The 11,015-nt window shown below is 38.9% G+C and overlaps 1 long non-coding RNA gene across 1 annotated transcript; it reads left to right on the top strand.

Moving 5' to 3' along the window:
* The first annotated feature begins 589 nt into the window (after nucleotides 1-589).
* Nucleotides 590-7,100, top strand: LOC119652927. Its single transcript, XR_005249620.1, has 3 exons — nucleotides 590-1,095; nucleotides 1,168-1,227; nucleotides 6,963-7,100. It is a non-coding gene; the product is annotated as an uncharacterized LOC119652927 (long non-coding RNA).
* The last annotated feature ends 3,915 nt before the right edge of the window (nucleotides 7,101-11,015 follow it).

The following is an 11,015-nucleotide window of genomic DNA, read 5'->3' as shown; positions in this document are numbered from 1 at the left end:
TTCCTTCACGGTCTATACTAGCCACCGCCTTTTGCCCAACAGGTCGAGTTTCGTAACCTTGAGTTGATGGCTTGAATGTTGTCATTTCCTAAAAGTTCCTCATCCCTGGAGCACTTCGCAACTATGACCACTGCTAATTCAACCCTAGTTAATGGAATTAAAGCGATTTCTGATCTGTTGTCGTTGGTAATTATCAACGGTCGATGCCCCAGATGCAAGACTATTGCTGTCGAATCAACTGTAAAATGCAATGAGGGCCTGATATAAAGTCGCTGAAAGAGTCTACATCAAGATTTGACAAAGAAAGTGAAATAGACAAGTGAGTGATGACCTGATTGGATCAAATTCGTGAGTAGGCGATCTGATAAACTTTTGAAATTGAGTGGAAAATGAACTAAGACATAAGTGAACTATTTGAAGGAGTCGTCCTAATAGATTACATAGAATGACAGCAAATGGCATAAGCTCAGAAGTTAATCATTCAATTGATTCAGGAGTTGGCTCTAAACGATAGTAGTTGATATTTGAGTCTAATGAGTGCATTGAGAGGTAACTTAGGAGCTTCCGAATTTCGGCTTTGGACAAGAGGATTTTAAAAAAGATTCGCACCTCGAACAGCCGTGAAGGCGACACTCTGGGGAACGATCTCCCAATTTCCTTTGAGTGTAGGATGTTAAGCATCGCGAGAGGATGAATTGTTCTTTTTGAAACGTATCCAAAAGTTATATGAGGAAAATACCGTTTTTGTGGTGAATAGATTGATTGTGAAGTATCGAAAATAGAAAAATTGAAAAATGTTCATGAAGTGAAAACAAAAGAGAAAATTCTCGCTGGGAAAAGTTTTCAGGTAACCAGTTGGCGTGGTTCATTGCGTGGTACGCAACGCGACGCGAAAAGCAGCCTCAGAAGAAATCACGAACGCTTAAAGTGATTTTGGAGGGAAAATTCGGTCGAGTTTTGGTGTCTTGGGGAAAATCGACATTCGTATTGGACGATCTAAATTGTTAAATTTCAAAACAATCTTTTAGAATTTCAGCGGAAAACTGATTAGATACGTCGAAATCAGGAATAAATGATTACTTACTCAATAGAAAGGTAATTTCAAAATATTTGAATTAATAAATAATTAAATTATGCAGTACTTTAGTGGTCTAACTATTTTATCAGCAGACAGAAACGAAGCAACAACAAATATACGGTGCGCCGAGCTCGAAGTGTAATCAACGTGTAAGTTTTATTTAACCTTATTTTTTCTTTGTTTTATATTTTTTTAAATTTTGACTTAATTTAATTTTTTTTTCTTTTATACATTTTTGGTGTTTTGATTTCATGTTACTTTTATATATTCTTTTGATTGCATGAATATAACATGAATTTGAGATATTTCTTTTTTTGAGTAGTTTGGTTCTCTTTTGTAGGGAAAGCGCAATTGCGGCATTGTTACCTCACATATCACACATACGCACTGGCACCGCTGACTTACTTTTTGTATCCTTGTTCCTGGTGGTCACTGTGGGTATAGTGTTCACTCGCTACCAGACAATCCCTCTCACTAACGAGGCACCGAGGTATGTTAGATAGACGATTGGGCCTATCATTTTATTTCGGGGCGTATTCAACGTTGACCAATGCAATATATAGCGCCGCAAAGGTTCCAGGTAGGGTTTGGCCTCTGCTCTTCATTATTCATTCATTCATGTTCGATGTGACGTATTGACCATGACCTAAGCCATTCTTACTTTGCCTGCGAAACCTTTATGTACGGCTGCAGTAGATGATAGGGTGGATAAGTTTACAACAATATTAGGGAAAGCACCCTTTAGTTTTAAATCGGGTTAAGAATAAAAGGAAAACACAATTGGATTTGTAGACAAAGTTTATTGTCTAGCAGTATATAACTCACTCAACTTAGTCATAACAAACAGTTATTGTATTTATAAAAACTAAGTAGTAACTAGACCTATTTTACCGTGCAAAGATTTACTTGCATAAATGAATAATACGAATATATTTGCCGTGTTTCCAAGAAAGTCTAATAATTTAGAATTGCATATTATTTACTATCATTTTCTATCTATAACGAATATTTTATTACAACTGGGTCGAAAATTTCAGTGAATTGTGGAAAATTATAAATCATATTAAAGTAACTAATAAGAAGAATAATTTGAGAAAACGTTTTCGATATTGCGAGGAGTTCTCGACAGATTTCCTCACTAAACTACCACCACCGCCCCTTTATTTTTTAAGTAGGTAGGATCGTCCAAGCCTAAATGCGTGGCACTCAGTGCTAGTATTAGGTAAAACCGACATCTGCCAAGATTGTGACAACTCGGAAAAAACATAATGGCATTGAGACCTGCAAGATGTTTTTCACACTGTGTTTTATTCCGTCAAAAATTAATTGCTCCTTCAGCGCGGTACTTTGAGGTGGCGGGAGGAGGACATAGCAACAATCCTGTTGGCTAGAGGAAAATGAAGTGGCCGAGGAGACCGCGAAACGTTGTATTCGCTTGTCGGGATACAGTAGGCGAATACTCCAAGGCTTATATAGGCGATCAGACCTGCAACTGCACGAAGATTCATCTTTACTAGGTGTATACTGAAACCATAGGAATCAGGATATCCCCCTGAATTTACGAATCTCAGGAGAATTCCTGGTTCATATACTTTCAGCCCGGTTATTAACAGTGCGTCCCTTCGTGGAAGTGTCATGGTGTTTCTGAATACGTCCAAGCGGACAAAGAGCCCTCCGGTACTCAAACTTGGAGTTGCATTTCAACTAGGGTGCCGTATTCCTTAGTTCGGTGGAGAATTGCGTAGGTTTTGCATCCACCCGTATGTATGCTCAGCCCAAATTATTGCGTGTGTTAAGAAGACCGCGGGGTTGAGTATAAACGCCAGGTACTCACGTGAAACCACCAGGACTTAACTGCTCCTTGAGCACAGCTTGTAAAGAGTGGGAAAGGATTCTGTCGACTTAAAAGTCGCATCTTATTTCAAAAATCCATTTTCAGTATATACCAAGTCAAAAAATTTGAAAAAAAAAATCTTTGTGACGTCATTGAATGATAACTAAAGCTGACACTACTCGATGTCTGCTTAATTGAATTTAGCAATAGTATGGTTATGTAGTATATATAGGTGGAGCCTTGTCAATATTATTTCTTAATCACTTATTACTTTTTTTACCTCATCAAGATTTCCCTGTGAGGCAGGTACGAAAAGTCCAGTGCTTGTTGTAAAAGGTGACTAAGAGGATAGAAATCTGTTTACTCATTTCAAATTTGCCATGCCTCGGATAAGGACAGACCTGCCAGTGACGACCTTTGGCTATCGTATCGGTATTGTTAGCGCGCTGTCATTACTGCGGAATTAGTTATGAACTGAATATTGATTGGAAGATTTCATCTAGAATGAGTATGAGTATAGTTATCGGAGACTCCCCGTGCAAAGGAGAAGGAAACTTTTTATGATGATACAGTTTAGGAAAGGCTTCCTGAAAGTGATCGTGATGTTATGCTTAGCTCTGTGAAGAGCTTATGCAGATGAAGGGCAGGCCCTCCTCTGTAGTCTCGATGAAAATTTGCAACTGTCGCCCCGTTATTGTGCCTCAAGTGGAAGTTTTTGATAACCTTATGTTAGATTTTGAATTTACAACACTACCCTCAGAAGGGGAGGGGATGATTTTTGGTGGCAGGTGATGAGCTTCCGGAGAGTCGAATTTTGTCTCACTTGTCTAAAAAAAACATTAAAATCGGATTACTGTTTGTTCGTCTGTTACATGCATTTTTTTCAGAAACGGTTGTACTGATTGGCACCAAATTTGGTGTGAAGGTGCGAACTGTGAACGTTCCCGCATACACTGAGTTACATAGTTCTACGTAGAACTTAAGCGGGGGAGTCTCTATATATGCAAAAGGGAAGTGTAAAGCTTTTTCATCAAATATAGTCATGTGGGGTATCAAATAAAATGTCTCGATTGGTGCTTTTCAATCCTGACCTTAGTTCTGACATTTTATGCAAAAGCGGGAACTGGAAAGTGTTCACTTCTTTCACGGACCCATTATCAGAATTTACAAATGTTCACTGGAATATTTTTATATCAGAAATACCCAAAACCTTTCATACTTAAAGCGGCCAGCTTCTGGAGTCCCAATTTGTTTTAGTTTGGTTTGATTTTTTAATAGTGTCTTACTGCTAAGATGAGCACCTATATTTAGCTACATTTAGCCTATCCGGCCTTCTCCATAATTTAGTTAACTTTTGTAAACATGATCCTAACAATTTTATTTTTAAGACAAATAGTATCTAAGGAAATTGTTCTCGCATTGCAAGTGCTAGAAGCAAGAACACTATTTACCTATCTCCTCCCTATACCCGAAAGTTACACAATGAGATTCCCTGCCCCTCTGCCGCTGAAGTTGTGGGCAGTGTTAAGTTTTATTAGACTTTGTAGTAATGCTTAGTCTGACTTGAATTTATTAGTATGGGCAAATGATGTAATTTTTTGAGTACTGGTGTTTACAGTTCTCAGGAGAAAGACAGTTTTAGATGAATTGTGCGTGTGAAATAAGTGCATCTGAAAACAGTGTCTGATTTGTTTAGACAGCGGGAAATAATCAAGAATTGACTGACTAGCGAGGTTTGTGGGTGTGTCCGGTAGAACCGTCTCAAGCTAGTTTAAGGGATGCTGGTTGGGGATCCATTTGAACAGGGTTACCCCATTTTGATTATCTGCCGTGTCGTCCAAGGAGATGTACCCTGAGTTGAAATCGCCACCGAAAATAAGGATTTTACCTGGAGATTGGCCATAAGATTTACATCATGCCTCAATTGCTCAGTTGGTGAGTTGCATTTAATGTAGACAGAGACTATCAATATGTATCAATTATCGGGAGTTTTAACTAGTACCACAGAAATGGAAGAGATTAACAAGTGACGACATCCTCAAATGCATAGTCTTTTCTGACTGCTAGGTCAGCGCCGTTGTTAATATCATTTGGAATAATGTTATATCCGGTGAAATTCACATTATGCCTACCTTTTTCGTGTGTCTCTGAAACGCCGTATAAGTCGGTTTTCAAAGAATCCACCAGCATTTGGGTTGCAGCACGTTGGGCATGTGTGAGAAGTGATGAATAGTTAAATGTTACGACAGTTAACTCCATAATTTCATGATGACTTTGATCCTGTTTGCCTTGAAGCACCTGTTTGAAAGCTGTAAAAATTGGAATAGGGATAATTTAGGTTATAAGAATTGCCTTCTTAGCGGCTTGGGCGTAAAGAATACCGAAATTGATTAGGCTTTATGATAGTAGTAGCACCATTTGCTTGACTCGAGTAAGTTCTTTGGTTTCGCTGGTTTCGGTAGCTTCTTTAAGTCTTGCATCCACTTTCTAATAACAAATTCCAGTACAAGTTTGGAGAGTATGGGGTAGAGGCTATCTCCCTGTTTTTGTTCTGACTATGTCCGGACGCTAGGAGACAGCTGGATTTGGTTTCGTACCATGCACTCTATCCTTCTCGTCGTGGTCCTCATTAGTCGGCTTTGAAAGAACAATTAAGACTATCGTACGATTCGAAAAAATCCAGGAGCGGTTGGCATACGCCGACGTTGTGTTGTTGTTTTTAAGGTTTGGTGTAAACACAAGAAGCTTATTAGAATCTATTCGATGTCTATCTGTCCGTCTGTCTCTCTGCCTGTCACTTCCGATTTATTCGGAAACAACTAAACCAATTGTCACAAAATTTGATGAGAATATGTTATTTGTGAATTCTTTTACATACAACGGGTGGCATTATTTTGCACTGGGTTTAAGGGGAGCTTTCTAGGGGGTGCAAACTTTTTCCATTGAATATGGTCGATTAGTACTCTTCGAAAGTAATGATATTTTTTATACCTGGTGAAACATAAGGGAGTGAGGGCAAAATGTGCCCCCCGAAAGGTGTAACAAGTCTCATTCTCAAATCCTATTCAACCGAAAAATCTGAAGAAAATCACAATGGTGCATCCATACGAAATCTAGACCCCAAAAAAACATCCCATTCCCATATCTGCTTAAATGAAATTAATAATGGTATATTACCATATTTTAGAAATTTACCCGAAGACGCCTCTTAAGTTCATCATAGAAGTACAAAATTGTGTATGGTTATAAATAATAATGCATAATTTTGAAAAGTTTGACAAAAATCAAACTATTATTAACAAAGTTAGAAAAGTTCAAAGTTCTGTATTTTACCTGAATTTATCGCACCCTAAGCCGTGTGTGACGTCGTCATCATCAGGTGAATTCATATGAATGGTTAGAGTGTCGAAATGCATATGTATATCGAGGAATATTTTGAATTCGAGGTATTCGCGAATGGGACAAATGGGACAAAACCGTTATACCCGAAGCGTCCAGCTCTTCTGGCTGTTATTATGTATTTTTTATTCCGTCCCTATCTTAGCTATTACTCTAAGGACTGTCGTTGATTTCAGATGCTGTGTTTAGCTTTAGTTTGTATGGTTACCTTTATACATGTTTATGTTTATGTTTATATTATGTTTTAAATGTTGAAATTTTGGACTCAAGTCGAGCGTATCACTTAGAAGTCTAGAAGTCGCTGGCCGCTATCTTTTGTGTTGTTGTGCAAATTTGCTATGCCTTATCTATGAAGCTTTTCGATGATTTTTGCTTTTGTTGACATGTGGAGGTTACTGAACCTGCCGAGGATGGCACATATCCGTTCATCAATGGGTTTGTGCTAGCTCTTAGAATCTGCTATAAATTATAAAAGGCGCGCTGGGTTCCTAGCTACTTTATTCTAGCTGAAAAAGTTTTGTGATATCTAGTCACGGTTGAAACACTATCGCCAGAAAACAGATCTCTAGTATATTCCTTTAATACCCACCGAAATCTTGGACTCATTTATTATTTCTGATCTTTTTAATATAATATTTTTTGTATTTTCAGCTTCCGTGTAATTTTGCATGTGCTTCAAAGCTACTGCGACATGAATTAAATTTGCAAGTTTTTATTCCTGCCTTCAATAGAAATGGCTTTCGATTGGTAACCAATGTATTCATTTACTTTGTATATAACAGAACAAGAGATGGTTGTTTATATATGATATAATTAAATTAATTGATAAGTGCTGAGTTACACGTTTGCAAAATTAAGCACGTGTACACTTGCATTGTTAATTAGTGTTTTCCTCATATATTGAAATGGTGAATTTAAATTCTTTACAGAGTGTATGTATATATTGAGAATATAGAGAGTGATTATTTCAATTAAAGATTATAATTGAATAAAGGTTATCAGAGGAACGTTAGAAAAACTGCTGGTAATTAAAACAAAAAAACAAGACTATCAAATTTTATGGTAGTATAGCTTTATTTTGTGAACCAGAATATGGAAACTGTGCTCACCCTATGGTAGAATTATAGGCAACCCCTGCGTTACGGAAACTTTTGCAATAAGTTCACCAATTCTCCCATTTTGACTGCAGTTTCTATGGACACTTATGCGGAGAAATTCTTCGATGTGTCCATAGCCCGGTAATCTTCTACCAGCGTGGCTGAGAAGTTTTCGAAAAATATCCGAACCACGTAAACAATTGGCACAGAAATATTAAATGTACAATAGAAATTCAGGATAATGGTAGGCTTTAAAACCTTTAACTAATGCACGAGGTACTCGAGCATGGCGGACCCGAAAGACCAAAGTTAACCGATTTTCCGGAAGATATTGCAAATGCATTGTTGTAATTGTTGGTAGATCATTCGGTCACCCCCACAACTTCCTCATTAGAATTTTCATTAACATCGTAAATATCGTAAAAGATAAAAGAATGGAAATTCCAAAGTAAGCACGTGAATGCATTTAATATTTAAAGTAAACAATTTAGAGGACCATCTGCGTAATTTGCACAAAGTAAAGTTATACAACGGAAGATAATAACCTCCATATGCAAGACCTCTTGTGGTTTATGGTATTATATAATATTTGCAATTGTTTCGAAATCAATAGACATCTCAATGGTTTCCAACCGATAATAATGCTTCTTAAAATACGAATTGATCGGAATGTACATTTGCAGCGTTCATTCATAGGCAAACCTCATTAAAGAAGTGGTGCTGCATTACTGATCGAAGACCCGCGATGGACAGATGGCGGCATATTTCGAACAGATTTCAACGGAAGAGTGTGCTTATCCTCCACTTCCGCAAGCAATGCTGACGTTTGGAGCAATACCACTTGTCATCGTCGAGCAAACCCCGATGGCCAAACTAAAGTGGCTGCGAAGAACCTGTTTGGCCTGGTTGGCCTCCTTGTGGGAGCTTCATGGGGGTTGCTAGTTACGTTCAAGTGTGTGAACCATGGGTACCTCGGAAAAGGAAAAGGTTTGCGTTCAGGAGGGGTACTTACAACTTGAGTAATAAAAAATTCTGTGTTGATACTGTTCAAGACTTTGCCTAAGTTAAAGACTATTGCAGTGCAGGCAATTGGCTGCGCGCAGAAGGTAACGCTTCCTAAGGTTTGATTTATTGTCTTTCTGTCCGTCTGTCTATCACGCATTTTTCTCGGGAATGGTTGTACCGATTGACATAACATTCGCTCGGAAGGTGCAAACTGTGAACGCTCACGCATATAGTGAATTACATGGTTCTACGTAGAATTTAAGAGAGATTCCCATACATGCAAAAGGGGGGTGTAATTTTTTTTCGCTAAATATATTCATGTGGGGTTTCAAATGAAGGTCTAGGCTAGTACTTTTCAAAGCTGGTTCCAGTTTTGACATTTAATTTACAAGAGGGGAGGGCGGGGGTTGAAAAAGGGTCATTTCTTTCACGGGCCATTCTCGGAACCTACCCAACCGAAGAGTCTGAAAATAAGCGGACAGCTGCCAATTTATGGTGGTGGTGCGTAGGTTCCAAGACATCCTTTATACTGATACTAACCTAGACATTCTGGTTTGTTGGTGCTCGACTAATAATAATAATCGTTGGCGCAGCAATCCATATTAGATCAGAGCCTTGAAGTGTGTTAGAGCACTTGATTCAAGACCATAAAGGTACACTACAGTACACTGTAGGAGGCAATGTGGTCAGCATTGCGCTTGCCCGAGATTATTACCGTGATTTGACGATTTGCACATTTTTTAAACTTTCCTCGGGTCTGATGGACTGCTCCGCCGCTAACGACATCACCTGTCGTCATGCGTCTTATAACGCATGTAACGCAGAAGTTTTCAACGTGCCCTGAGCAGCTGTACGTTGAATATTTCCGTAATTTTCTCCCTCCGTCCTTGTGTTTCGTTTTATATATTGCTTGTACACCTCTTTTTCTTGTTAAGCGCTTCGTGGCATTCATCGTCAAACCAATCATGTCTCAGGTGCCGCGATTCATATCCAGCCACATTTTGTGCTGTTTTGGTAGCGCCTTCTAGGCCATACCAGATGTCATCTTCCCCGTGAGATTCCGGAGAATAGGATCTTATCGTTCGTCCAGTTTTGCCTTGTATCCTATCAGATCACTTTTCAGGTTTCCAAACTTACATTTATGAAGTGGATTATACTTTAGTTTGCGTGTTTTTGAATTTCGGTGCCTGTAGATACTTATTACCATATGCTAGTCGGAGTCACAGCTTCATTCATCATTAACGGCCGGTCTAGGTTTGCCTTAAAAGGAACTCCAGACACTCCAGACGATACTGCTAACTGAATAATTCGTAGTCCGTTAACATTGGTATCCCTATGTGAGCTATGGGAGCCGACGTATCGCCTGAATTCGGGCCCTGTCCCTACTTGACTGTTAAAATTTCCAAGTATGATTTTTATATCATACTTGGGACAGGCTTGGAAGGTCCGCTCAACTGCCTCGTAAAAGGTATTCTTCCCCGACTCTGCAGTCTCCTCTGTTGGCGCGTGAACGTTTATGAGGCTTATACTTCTAAATTTGCCTCGAAAATGAAGAGTGCATAGCCTTTCGCTTATATTTTCAAAGCTGATTACAGCAGGTTTCATTTTTTGGCTCACTAAGAAACCTACTCTGAGCACTTGCTTTACTGGATCGCCGCTATAATATATGGTGTAGTGGCTCTTCTCCAGGAAACCGGTCCCTGTCCAACGCATCTTCTGCAACGCTGTTACATCAGTCTTATATTGGGACAGAGTGTCGGTTAGCTGCTTGACAGCTCCATTTCTGTACAGGAAGTGCAAGTTCCATGAGAAAATGCGCAAATCGTTATTCCGTTGTCGTTGCCGGTTTCGTCATTTCGAAATTAATCCTGTCCGAGGCTTCTTCGTGGCTTCATAACTTTGGTTTTCCGTTTGGGGTTGTCAGCCCTACCCAAACTGAAAGACCAGTGAATCAAATTTTGGCGTCGCGTGTAATAAAGCCCAGAAATCTAATTGTGTAGTTTAACGCAGCCGAAGTCGTACTCGTGTCTGCAGGCGTATTATGTGTTCCGGGCATTCTCGTTGTCGTTGCTTTTATGGTTATCCTGAACCCGGCAATTTTCCTTTTAAACCCTTTGGGTGATATTACCAGGTGGGATATACATATATTTGACAACAGAAATTCAATAAAAAGCTTTTCTTGATCATTTTGATGTTTTTATTTGCTTGTATCTGTAATGTCGAAACTGATTCTTATTGTGGTGTTCACAATGTGAGTAGACCGACCTTTCCACCGAGTGTTTGGTAATATGCATTACTATATCAAACTATCCACTTCAACGTGATACTGACATTCAGCGCCTTAGATTGAAATAAATTTGCACACAATTTTACCTAATATGACTTTGTTAATAATGGGGCGATTTCTCCCAAACTTGGTAGGATCATGCTTTATATTGTAGCCTATAATCCACAATATCATGATTCCAGGATGAGCTTAACCATTTTGCATGAGATGTCAGAACTGAAGTCAGCTTTAGACCAAAGCTTCACATGACTACATTCGCTGAAAAAAAATTAAACCTCCCCCCTCGCTCTTTTCTCACCAAATATCATAACAATG

Source organism: Hermetia illucens, chromosome 3 (genome assembly GCF_905115235.1).
Source record: "Hermetia illucens chromosome 3, iHerIll2.2.curated.20191125, whole genome shotgun sequence".
Classification (NCBI taxonomy): domain Eukaryota; kingdom Metazoa; phylum Arthropoda; class Insecta; order Diptera; family Stratiomyidae; genus Hermetia; species Hermetia illucens.
The sequence above is the reverse complement of the archived record's forward strand: the minus strand, read 5'-3'. Positions and strand labels throughout refer to the sequence as shown.